Source organism: Callionymus lyra, unplaced genomic scaffold, assembly GCF_982586985.1.
Source record: "Callionymus lyra unplaced genomic scaffold, fCalLyr1.hap1.1 HAP1_SCAFFOLD_194, whole genome shotgun sequence".
Taxonomy (NCBI): Eukaryota; Metazoa; Chordata; class Actinopteri; order Syngnathiformes; family Callionymidae; genus Callionymus; species Callionymus lyra.
This window is the reverse complement of record NW_028258646.1, coordinates 42,501-55,000: the sequence shown is the minus strand read 5'-3', so window position 1 is coordinate 55,000 and position 12,500 is coordinate 42,501. Positions and strand designations below refer to the sequence as shown.

Sequence of the window (12,500 nt, the reverse complement as noted above, 5' to 3'; positions counted from 1 at the left end):
TGGGGAGCCTCCTCCTGCGGGGATGGGGAACCAGGGGCCTGGGGAATATTTTCAACACTTTGGGGCATTTTTAAACACTTTGCTCTTTTTCCCCCTCTCCCAACCAGGGGGCCTTGGGAGCCTCCTCCTGCGGGGATGGGGAACCAGGGGCCTGGGGAACATTTTCAACACTTTGGGGCATTTTTAAACACTTTGCTCTTTTTCCCCCTCTCCCAACCAGGGGGCCTGGGGAGCCTCCTCCTGCGGGGATGGGGAACCAGGGGCCTGGGGAACATTTTCAACACTTTGGGGCATTTTTAAACACTTTGCTCTTTTTCCCCCTCTCCCAACCAGGGGGCCTGGGGAGCCTCCTCCTGCGGGGATGGGGAACCAGGGGCCTGGGGAACATTTTCAACACTTTGGGGCATTTTTAAACACTTTGGTCTTTTTCCCCCCTCTCCCAACCAGGGGGCCTGGGGAGCCTCCTCCTGCGGGGATGGGGAACCAGGGGCCTGGGGAACATTTTCAACACTTTGGGGCATTTTTAAACACTTTGCTCTTTTTCCCCCTCTCCCAACCAGGGGGCCTGGGGAGCCTCCTCCTGCGGGGATGGGGAACCAGGGGCCTGGGGAACATTTTCAACACTTTGGGGCATTTTTAAACACTTTGCTCTTTTTCCCCCTCTCCCAACCAGGGGGCCTGGGGAGCCTCCTCCTGCGGGGATGGGGAACCAGGGGCCTGGGGAACATTTTCAACACTTTGGGGCATTTTTAAACACTTTGCTCTTTTTCCCCCTCTCCCAACCAGGGGGCCTGGGGAGCCTCCTCCTGCGGGCATGGAGAACCAGGGGCCTGGGGAGCCTCCTCCTGCGGGGATGGAGAACCAGGGGGCCTGGGGAGCCTCCTCCTGCGGGGATGGGGAACCAGGGGGCCTGGGGAGCCTCCTCCTGCGGGCATGGAGAACCAGGGGGCCTGGGGAGCCTCCTCCTGCGGGGATGGGGAACCAGGGGGCCTGGGGAGCCTCCTCCTGCGGGGATGGAGAACCAGGGGGCCTGGGGAGCCTCCTCCTGCGGGGATGGAGAACCAGGGGGCCTGGGGAGCCTCCTCCTGCGGGGATGGGGAACCAGGGGCCTGGGGAGCCTCCTCCTGCGGGGATGGAGAACCAAGGGGCCTGGGGAGCCTCCTCCTGCGGGGATGGAGAACCAGGGGGCCTGGGGAGCCTCCTCCTGCGGGGATGGAGAACCAGGGGGCCTGGGGAGCCTCCTCCTGCGGGGATGGGGAACCAGGGGCCTGGGGAACATTTTCAACACTTTGGGGCATTTTTAAACACTTTGCTCTTTTTCCCCCTCTCCCAACCAGGGGGCCTGGGGAGCCTCCTCCTGCGGGGATGGGGAACCAGGGGCCTGGGGAACATTTTCAACACTTTGGGGCATTTTTAAACACTTTGGTCTTTTTCCCCCTCTCCCAACCAGGGGGCCTGGGGAGCCTCCTCCTGCGGGCATGGAGAACCAGGGGCCTGGGGAGCCTCCTCCTGCGGGGATGGAGAACCAGGGGGCCTGGGGAGCCTCCTCCTGCGGGGATGGGGAACCAGGGGGCCTGGGGAGCCTCCTCCTGCGGGCATGGAGAACCAGGGGGCCTGGGGAGCCTCCTCCTGCGGGGATGGAGAACCAGGGGGCCTGGGGAGCCTCCTCCTGCGGGCATGGAGAACCAGGGGGCCTGGGGAGCCTCCTCCTGCGGGGATGGGGAACCAGGGGGCCTGGGGAGCCTCCTCCTGCGGGGATGGAGAACCAGGGGGCCTGGGGAGCCTCCTCCTGCGGGCATGGAGAACCAGGGGGCCTGGGGAGCCTCCTCCTGCGGGGATGGAGAACCAGGGCGCCTGGGGAGCCTCCTCCTGCGGGGATGGAGAACCAGGGGCCTGGGGAGCCTCCTCCTGCGGGGATGGAGAACCAAGGGGCCTGGGGAGCCTCCTCCTGCGGGCATGGAGAACCAGGGGGCCTGGGGAGCCTCCTCCTGCGGGGATGGGGAACCAGGGGGCCTGGGGAGCCTCCTCCTGCACCAGGGGGCCTGGGGAGCCTCCTCCTGCGGGGATGGGGAACCAGGGGGCCTGGGGAGCCTCCTCCTGCGGTGATGGGGAACCAGGGGGCCTGGGGAGCCTCCTCCTGCGGGGATGGGGAACCAGGGGCCTGGGGAGCCTCCTCCTGCGGTGATGGGGAACCATGGGGCCTGGGGAGCCTCCTCCTGCGGGGATGGGGAACCAGGGGGCCTGGGGAGCCTCCTCCTGCGGGGATGGGGAACCAGGGGCCTGGGGAGCCTCCTCCTGCACCAGGGGGCCTGGGGAGCCTCCTCCTGCGGGGATGGGGAACCAGGGGGCCTGGGGAGCCTCCTCCTGCGGGGATGGGGAACCAGGGGCCTGGGGAACATTTTCAACACTTTGGGGCATTTCACAAGCGCTTCCCTCGCTTACGGCCACACCACCCTGAATGAGCCCGATCTCGTCTGATCTCGGAAGCCAAGCAGGGTCGGGCCCAGTTAGTACTTGGATGGGAGACCGCCTGGGAATACTGGGTGCTGTAAGCATTTTTTTTTGCCATTATTTGTGGGTAGAAAAGTGAGAAAAGTGACCTAAAATAGAACCGGGACTAGGCGGCAGTTCCCCCCACCAGGCGGCGGCATTTGGGGCATTATTTGTGGGTAAGAAAGTGAGAAAAGTGACCTAAAATAGAACCGGGACTAGGCGGCCGTTCCCCCCACCAGGCGGCGGCATTTGGGGCATTATTTGTGGGTCAGAAAGTGAGAAAAGTGACCTAAAATAGAACCGGGACTAGGCGGCAGTTCCCCCCACCAGGCGGCGGCATTTGGGGCATTATTTGTGGGTAAGAAAGTGAGAAAAGTGACCTAAAATAGAACCGGGACTAGGCGGCAGTTCCCCCCACCAGGCGGCGGCATTTGGGGCATTATTTGTGGGTAAGAAAGTGACAAAAGTGACCTAAAATAGAACCGGGACTAGGCGGCAGTTCCCCCCACCAGGCGGCGGCATTTGGGGCATTATTTGTGGGTCAGAAAGTGAGAAAAGTGACCTAAAATAGAACCGGGACTAGGCGGCAGTTCCCCCCACCAGGCGGCGGCATTTGGGGCATTATTTGTGGGTCAGAAAGTGAGAAAAGTGACCTAAAATAGAACCGGGACTAGGCGGCAGTTCCCCCCACCAGGCGGCGGCATTTGGGGCATTATTTGTGGGTCAGAAAGTGAGAAAAGTGACCTAAAATAGAACCGGGACTAGGCGGCAGTTCCCCCCACCAGGCGGCGGCATTTGGGGCATTATTTGTGGGTAAGAAAGTGAGAAAAGTGACCTAAAATAGAACCGGGACTAGGCGGCAGTTCCCCCCACCAGGCGGCGGCATTTGGGGCATTATTTGTGGGTAAGAAAGTGAGAAAAGTGACCTAAAATAGAACCGGGACTAGGCGGCAGTTCCCCCCACCAGGCGGCGGCATTTGGGGCATTATTTGTGGGTCAGAAAGTGAGAAAAGTGACCTAAAATAGAACCGGGACTAGGCGGCAGTTCCCCCCACCAGGCGGCGGCATTTGGGGCATTATTTGTGGGTCAGAAAGTGAGAAAAGTGACCTAAAATAGAACCGGGACTAGGCGGCAGTTCCCCCCACCAGGCGGCGGCATTTGGGGCATTATTTGTGGGTAAGAAAGTGAGAAAAGTGACCTAAAATAGAACCGGGACTAGGCGGCAGTTCCCCCCACCAGGCGGCGGCATTTGGGGCATTATTTGTGGGTAAGAAAGTGAGAAAAGTGACCTAAAATAGAACCGGGACTAGGCGGCAGTTCCCCCCACCAGGCGGCGGCATTTGGGGCATTATTTGTGGGTCAGAAAGTGAGAAAAGTGACCTAAAATAGAACCGGGACTAGGCGGCAGTTCCCCCCACCAGGCGGCGGCATTTGGGGCATTATTTGTGGGTCAGAAAGTGAGAAAAGTGACCTAAAATAGAACCGGGACTAGGCGGCAGTTCCCCCCACCAGGCGGCGGCATTTGGGGCATTATTTGTGGGTAAGAAAGTGAGAAAAGTGACCTAAAATAGAACCGGGACTAGGCGGCAGTTCCCCCCACCAGGCGGCGGCATTTGGGGCATTATTTGTGGGTCAGAAAGTGAGAAAAGTGACCTAAAATAGAACCGGGACTAGGCGGCAGTTCCCCCCACCAGGCGGCGGCATTTGGGGCATTATTTGTGGGTCAGAAAGTGAGAAAAGTGACCTAAAATAGAACCGGGACTAGGCGGCAGTTCCCCCCACCAGGTGGCGGCATTTGGGGACCCGTAGTGTGGGCAGAAAACTCACCAAAGTGACTTAAAATAGAACCGGTGCAGGCGGCATGTTCCCCCACCAGATGGCGGCATTTGGGGACCCGTAGTGTGGGCAGAAAACTCACCAAAGTGACTTAAAATAGAACCGGTGCAGGCGGCATGTTCCCCCACCAGATGGCGGCATTTGGGGACCCGTAGTGTGGGTAGAAAACTCACCAAAGTGACTTAAAATAGAACCGGTGCAGGCGGCATGTTCCCCCACCAGATGGCGGCATTTGGGGACCCGTAGTGTGGGTAGAAAACTCACCAAAGTGACTTAAAATAGAACCGGTGCAGGCGGCATGTTCCCCCACCAGATGGCGGCATTTGGGGACCCGTAGTGTGGGTAGAAAACTCACCAAAGTGACTTAAAATAGAACCGGTGCAGGCGGCATGTTCCCCCACCAGATGGCGGCATTTGGGGAGCCGTAGTGTGGGCAGAAAACTCACCAAAGTGACTTAAAATAGAACCGGTGCAGGCGGCATGTTCCCCCACCAGATGGCGGCATTTGGGGACCCGTAGTGTGGGCAGAAAACTCACCAAAGTGACTTAAAATAGAACCGGTGCAGGCGGCATGTTCCCCCACCAGATGGCGGCATTTGGGGACCCGTAGTGTGGGCAGAAAACTCACCAAAGTGACTTAAAATAGAACCGGTGCAGGCGGCATGTTCCCCCACCAGATGGCGGCATTTGGGGACCCGTTGTGTGGGCAGAAAACTCACCAAAGTGACTTAAAATAGAACCGGTGCAGGCGGCATGTTCCCCCACCAGATGGCGGCATTTGGGGACCTGCAGTGTGGGTAGAAAACTCACCAAAGTGTCCTAAAATAGAACCGGGACCAGGGGGCCTCTTCCCCCACCAGGTGGCGGGCTTGGGGGGCTTGGTTTCCGGGTAGAAAACTCACCAAAGTGTCCTAAAATAGAACCAGGACCAGGGGGCATGTTCCCCCACCAGGCGGCGGGCTTGGGGGGCTTGGTTTGCGGGTAGAAAACTCACCAAAGTGTCCTAAAATAGAACCAGGACCAGGGGGCATGTTCCCCCACCAGGTGGCGGGCTTGGGGGGCTTGGTTTCCGGGTAGAAAACTCACCAAAGTGTCCTAAAATAGAACCAGGACCAGGGGGCATGTTCCCCCACCAGGCGGCGGGCTTGGGGGGCTTGGTTTGCGGGTAGAAAACTCACCAAAGTGTCCTAAAATAGAACCAGGACCAGGGGGCATGTTCCCCCACCAGGCGGCGGGCTTGGGGGGCTTGGTTTGCGGGTAGAAAACTCACCAAAGTGACCTAAAATAGAACCGGGCTAGGCGGCATGTTCCCCCACCAGGCGGCGGGCTTGGGGGGCTTGGTTTGCGGGTAGAAAACTCACCAAAGTGTCCTAAAATAGAACCGGGACCAGGGGGCCTCTTCCCCCACCAGGCGGCGGGCTTGGGGGGCTTGGTTTGCGGGTAGAAAACTCACCAAAGTGTCCTAAAATAGAACCGGGACCAGGGGGCCTCTTCCCCCACCAGGCGGCGGGCTTGGGGGGCTTGGTTTGCGGGTAGAAAACTCACCAAAGTGACCTAAAATAGAACCGGGCCAGGCGGCATGCTCCCCCACCAGGCGGCGGGCTTGGGGGGCTTGGTTTGCGGGTAGAAAACTCACCAAAGTATCGGCAAAATAGAACCAGGGAAGGGGGGGATGTCGGTCACAAGGTGCCCGAGTCAGAGAACCAGGAAAACGGACATAAATCCAGAAAACCTCGGTGTCTGACTGCTCCTCAAAAAGTGGTCTTTTTGATGTCACGAGCGCAACCACCTAGAGGTTAATGGGGAGGGATGGTGTGAGCGCAAACGGATTTTTCCTAAGTGTGACTGCTCCTCAAAAAGTGGTCTTTTTGATGTCACGAGCGCAACCACCTAGAGGTTAATGGGGAGGGATGGTGTGAGCGCAAACGGATTTTTCCTAAGTGTGACTGCTCCTCAAAAAGTGGTCTTTTTGATGTCACGAGCGCAACCACCTAGAGGTTAATAGGGAGCGAGTACAACAGGGGAGGGAGTGAATGGGCTCGGACTGTGGCCGAGCCTGGTGCCTCAAAATCGGACAAGGTTGGACTGGAAGCCCGCTGAGAACTCTGGTTCTTTTGCCAGACGAAACGAATTTTTTCCGAGTGTGACTGCTCTGCAAAAAGTGGTCTTTTTGATGTCACGAGCGCAACCACCTAGAGGTTAATGGGGAGGGAGTGGAAAAAACGACAAAGTGTTGAGCTCCGGACCGGGATGGCGGGCGACTCGAGCGGTCATGCCCGACTTTGAGACACTTTGTCGCGGTCATGCGAGCGACCTCCACTGCTCCCCGGAGGTGCCCCGGACCGGGTTGGCGGGTGACTCGAGCGGTCGTGCCCGACTTTGAGACACTTTGTCGCGGTCATGCGGGCGTCCTCCGCCGGTCCCCGGAGGTGCCCCGGACCGGGTTGGCGGGTGACTCGAGCGGTCATGCCCGACTTTGAGACACTTTGTCGCGGTCATGCGGGCGTCCTCCGCCGGTCCCTGGAGGTGCCCCGGACCGGGTTGGCGGGTGACTCGAGCGGTCGTGCCCGACTTTGAGACACTTTGTCGCGGTCATGCGGGCGTCCTCCGCCGGTCCCTGGAGGTGCCCCGGACCGGGTTGGCGGGTGACTCGAGCGGTCGTGCCCGACTTTGAGACACTTTGTCGCGGTCATGCGGGCGTCCTCCGCCGGTCCCCGGAGGTGCCCCGGACCGGGTTGGCGGGTGACTCGAGCGGTCATGCCCGACTTTGAGACACTTTGTCGCGGTCATGCGGGCCTCCTCCGCCGGTCCCTGGAGGTGCCCCGGACCGGGTTGGCGGGTGACTCGAACGGTCATGCCCGACTTTGAGACACTTTGTCGCGGTCATGCGGGCGTCCTCCGCCGGTCCCTGGAGGTGCCCCGGACCGGGTTGGCGGGTGACTCGAGCGGTCGTGCCCGACTTTGAGACACTTTGTCGCGGTCATGCGGGCATCCTCCGCCGGTCCCTGGAGGTGCCCCGGACCGGGTTGGCGGGTGACTCGAGCGGTCGTGCCCGACTTTGAGACACTTTGTCGCGGTCATGCGAGCGACCTCCGCCGGTCCCCGGAGGTGCCCCGGACCGGGTTGGCGGGTGACTCGAACGGTCGTGCCCGACTTTGAGACACTTTGTCGCGGTCATGCGGGCGTCCTCCGCCGGTCCCTGGAGGTGCCCCGGACCGGGTTGGCGGGTGACTCGAGCGGTCGTGCCCGACTTTGAGACACTTTGTCGCGGTCATGCGGGCGTCCTCCGCCGGTCCCCGGAGGTGCCCCGGACCGGGTTGGCGGGTGACTCGAGCGGTCATGCCCGACTTTGAGACACTTTGTCGCGGTCATGCGGGCCTCCTCCGCCGGTCCCTGGAGGTGCCCCGGACCGGGTTGGCGGGTGACTCGAACGGTCATGCCCGACTTTGAGACACTTTGTCGCGGTCATGCGGGCGTCCTCCGCCGGTCCCTGGAGGTGCCCCGGACCGGGTTGGCGGGTGACTCGAGCGGTCGTGCCCGACTTTGAGACACTTTGTCGCGGTCATGCGGGCATCCTCCGCCAGTCCCTGGAGGTGCCCCGGACCGGGTTGGCGGGTGACTCGAGCGGTCGTGCCCGACTTTGAGACACTTTGTCGCGGTCATGCGAGCGACCTCCGCCGGTCCCCGGAGGTGCCCCGGACCGGGTTGGCGGGTGACTCGAACGGTCGTGCCCGACTTTGAGACACTTTGTCGCGGTCATGCGGGCGTCCTCCGCCGGTCCCTGGAGGTGCCCCGGACCGGGTTGGCGGGTGACTCGAGCGGTCGTGCCCGACTTTGAGACACTTTGTCGCGGGCATGCGGGCGTCCTCCGCCGGTCCCTGGAGGTGCCCCGGACCGGGTTGGCGGGTGACTCGAGCGGTCATGCCCGACTTTGAGACACTTTGTCGCGGTCATGCGGGCGTCCTCCGCCGGTCCCTGGAGGTGCCCCGGACCGGGTTGGCGGGTGACTCGAGCGGTCATGCCCGACTTTGAGACACTTTGTCGCGGTCATGCGGGCGTCCTCCGCCGGTCCCTGGAGGTGCCCCGGACCGGGTTGGCGGGTGACTCGAGCGGTCGTGCCCGACTTTGAGACACTTTGTCGCGGTCATGCGGGCGTCCTCCGCCGGTCCCTGGAGGTGCCCCGGACCGGGTTGGCGGGTGACTCGAGCGGTCGTGCCCGACTTTGAGACACTTTGTCGCGGTCATGCGGGCGTCCTCCGCCGGTCCCTGGAGGTGCCCCGGACCGGGTTGGCGGGTGACTCAAGCGGTCATGCCCGACTTTGAGACACTTTGCCGCGGTCATGCGGGCGACCTCCGCCGGTCCCTGGAGGTGCCCCGGACCGGGTTGGCGGGTGACTCGAGCGGTCATGCCCGACTTTGAGACACTTTGCCGCGGTCATGCGGGCGACCTCCGCCGGTCCCTGGAGGTGCCCCGGACCGGGTTGGCGGGTGACTCGAGCGGTCGTGCCCGACTTTGAGACACTTTGCCGCGGTCATGCGGGCGACCTCGGCCGGTCCCTGGATGGCGGGCTCCAGTGAGGTCGGCGGGGGAAGGCTCGGGCTGAGGCCGACTTCGGTGCCTCAAAGTCGGACAAGGTTGGATTGGAAGTCCGCTGTGTTGAGGACCAGTGGCATTCGGCGGTGGAACGCTCAGAACTTGGCCGACATCGGTGCCTCAACGTCGGACAAGGTTGGAGTGGATGACCGCTGATAACTCTGGTTCTTTTGCCAGACGAAAGAAATTTTTCCCGAGTGTGACTGCTCTGAAAAAAGTGGTCTTTTTGATGTCACGAGCGCAACCACCTAGAGGTTAATAGGGAGGCACCATAACAGGAGAGGGAGTGAAAAGGCTCGGAGGGTGGCCGAGCCTGGTGCCTCAAAATCGGACAAGGTTGGAGTGGATGACCGCTGAAAACTCTGGTTCTTTTGCCAGACGAAAGAAATTTTTCCCGAGTGTGACTGCTCTGAAAAAAGTGGTCTTTTTGATGTCACGAGCGCAACCACCTAGAGGTTAATAGGGAGGCACCATAACAGGAGAGGGAGTGAAAAGGCTCGGAGGGTGGCCGAGCCTGGTGCCTCAAAATCGGACAAGGTTGGAGTGGATGACCGCTGAACACTCTGGTTCTTTTGCCAGACGAAAGAAATTTTTTCCGAGTGTGACTGCTCTGCAAAAAGTGGTCTTTTTGATGTCACGAGCGCAACCACCTAGAGGTTAATAGGGAGGCACCATAACAGGAGAGGGAGTGAAAAGGCTCGGAGGGTGGCCGAGCCTGGTGCCTCAAAATCGGACAAGGTTGGAGTGGATGACCGCTGAAAACTCTGGTTCTTTTGCCAGACGAAAGAAATTTTTTCCGAGTGTGACTGCTCTGCAAAAAGTGGTCTTTTTGATGTCACGAGCGCAACCACCTAGAGGTTAATAGGGAGGCACCATAACAGGAGAGGGAGTGAAAAGGCTCGGAGGGTGGCCGAGCCTGGTGCCTCAAAGTCGGACAAGGTTGGAGTGGATGACCGCTGAGAACTCTGGTTCTTTTGCCTGACGAAAGAAATTTTTTCCGAGCGTGACTGCTCTGCAAAAAGTGGTCTTTTTGATGTCACGAGCGCAACCACCTAGAGGTTAATAGGGAGGCACCATAACAGGAGAGGGAGTGAAAAGGCTCGGAGGGTGGCCGAGCCTGGTGCCTCAAAATCGGACAAGGTTGGAGTGGATGACCGCTGAAAACTCTGGTTCTTTTGCCTGACGAAAGAAATTTTTTCCGAGTGTGACTGCTCTGCAAAAAGTGGTCTTTTTGATGTCACGAGCGCAACCACCTAGAGGTTAATAGGGAGGCACCATAACAGGAGAGGGAGTGAAAAGGCTCGGAGGGTGGCCGAGCCTGGTGCCTCAAAATCGGACAAGGTTGGAGTGGATGACCGCTGAAAACTCTGGTTCTTTTGCCTGACGAAAGAAATTTTTTCCGAGTGTGACTGCTCTGCAAAAAGTGGTCTTTTTGATGTCACGAGCGCAACCACCTAGAGGTTAATAGGGAGGCACCATAACAGGAGAGGGAGTGAAAAGGCTCGGAGGGTGGCCGAGCCTGGTGCCTCAAAGTCGGACAAGGTTGGAGTGGATGGCCGCGGAGAACTCTGGTTCTTTTGCCTGACGAAAGAAATTTTTTCCGAGTGTGACTGCTCCTCAAAAAGTGGTCTTTTTGATGTCACGAGCGCAACCACCTAGAGGTTAATAGGGAGGCACCATAACAGGAGAGGGAGTGAAAAGGCTCGGAGGGTGGCCGAGCCTGGTGCCTCAAAATCGGACAAGGTTGGAGTGGATGGCCGCGGAGAACTCTGGTTCTTTTGCCTGACGAAAGAAATTTTTTCCGAGTGTGACTGCTCTGCAAAAAGTGGTCTTTTTGATGTCACGAGCGCAACCACCTAGAGGTTAATAGGGAGGCACCATAACAGGAGAGGGAAGGAAAAGGCTCGGAGGGTGGCCGAGCCTGGTGCCTCAAAGTCGGACAAGGTTGGAGTGGATGGCCGCGGAGAACTCTGGTTCTTTTGCCTGACGAAAGAAATTTTTTCCGAGTGTGACTGCTCCTCAAAAAGTGGTCTTTTTGATGTCACGAGCGCAACCACCTAGAGGTTAATAGGGAGGCACCATAACAGGAGAGGGAGTGAAAAGGCTCGGAGGGTGGCCGAGCCTGGTGCCTCAAAGTCGGACAAGGTTGGAGTGGATGGCCGCGGAGAACTCTGGTTCTTTTGCCTGACGAAAGAAATTTTTTCCGAGTGTGACTGCTCTGCAAAAAGTGGTCTTTTTGATGTCACGAGCGCAACCACCTAGAGGTTAATAGGGAGGCACCATAACAGGAGAGGGAAGGAAAAGGCTCGGAGGGTGGCCGAGCCTGGTGCCTCAAAGTCGGACAAGGTTGGAGTGGATGGCCGCGGAGAACTCTGGTTCTTTTGCCTGACGAAAGAAATTTTTTCCGAGTGTGACTGCTCCTCAAAAAGTGGTCTTTTTGATGTCACGAGCGCAACCACCTAGAGGTTAATAGGGAGGCACCATAACAGGAGAGGGAAGGAAAAGGCTCGGAGGGTGGCCGAGCCTGGTGCCTCAAAGTCGGACAAGGTTGGAGTGGATGGCCGCGGAGAACTCTGGTTCTTTTGCCTGACGAAAGAAATTTTTTCCGAGTGTGACTGCTCTTCAAAAAGTGGTCTTTTTGATGTCACGAGCGCAACCACCTAGAGGTTAATAGGGAGGCACCATAACAGGAGAGGGAAGGAAAAGGCTCGGAGGGTGGCCGAGCCTGGTGCCTCAAAGTCGGACAAGGTTGGAGTGGATGGCCGCGGAGAACTCTGGTTCTTTTGCCTGACGAAAGAAATTTTTTCCGAGTGTGACTGCTCCTCAAAAAGTGGTCTTTTTGATGTCACGAGCGCAACCACCTAGAGGTTAATAGGGAGGCACCATAACAGGAGAGGGAAGGAAAAGGCTCGGAGGGTGGCCGAGCCTGGTGCCTCAAAGTCGGACAAGGTTGGAGTGGATGGCCGAGGAGAACTCTGGTTCTTTTGCCTGACGAAAGAAATTTTTTCCGAGTGTGACTGCTCCTCAAAAAGTGGTCTTTTTGATGTCACGAGCGCAACCACCTAGAGGTTAATAGGGAGGCACCATAACAGGAGAGGGAAGGAAAATGCTCGGAGGGTGGCCGAGCCTGGTGCCTCAAAGTCGGACAAGGTTGGAGTGGATGGCCGCGGAGAACTCTGGTTCTTTTGCCTGACGAAAGAAATTTTTTCCGAGTGTGACTGCTCTTCAAAAAGTGGTCTTTTTGATGTCACGAGCGCAACCACCTAGAGGTTAATAGGAGCGAAGGATACTTGGACAGAGTATCGAGCTCCAGCGCAGGCGGCGGGGAAAGAGCTCAGGCTCAAGCCGACCTTCGCGCGTCATGGACGCACTGTGATACCACCTACACCGATGACCGATCTGCCAACGTGACCCGCCATCGGAGGGCCCCCACCCATTGCGGGCGGACGGTTCCTCCGGACTTAGCGGGTCCGATCAAGCGTTGTGGCTTGCCACCTCTGCCGAAACCTCCAGTGAGACCGAGGCGTCCCGTCTGACCCAGTGGTTCTACACGCGCGCCTTCGCCGCCGTCCCCTT

General features: G+C 59.0%; 1 non-coding gene across 1 annotated transcript; it reads left to right on the top strand.

The window, feature by feature from the left end:
- The first annotated feature begins 2,436 nt into the window (after nt 1-2,436).
- On the top strand, nt 2,437-2,555 carry LOC148058064 (5S ribosomal RNA). The gene has a single exon (XR_015710188.1). It is a non-coding gene; the product is annotated as a 5S ribosomal RNA (ribosomal RNA).
- Nucleotides 2,556-12,500: the final 9,945 nt, after the last annotated feature.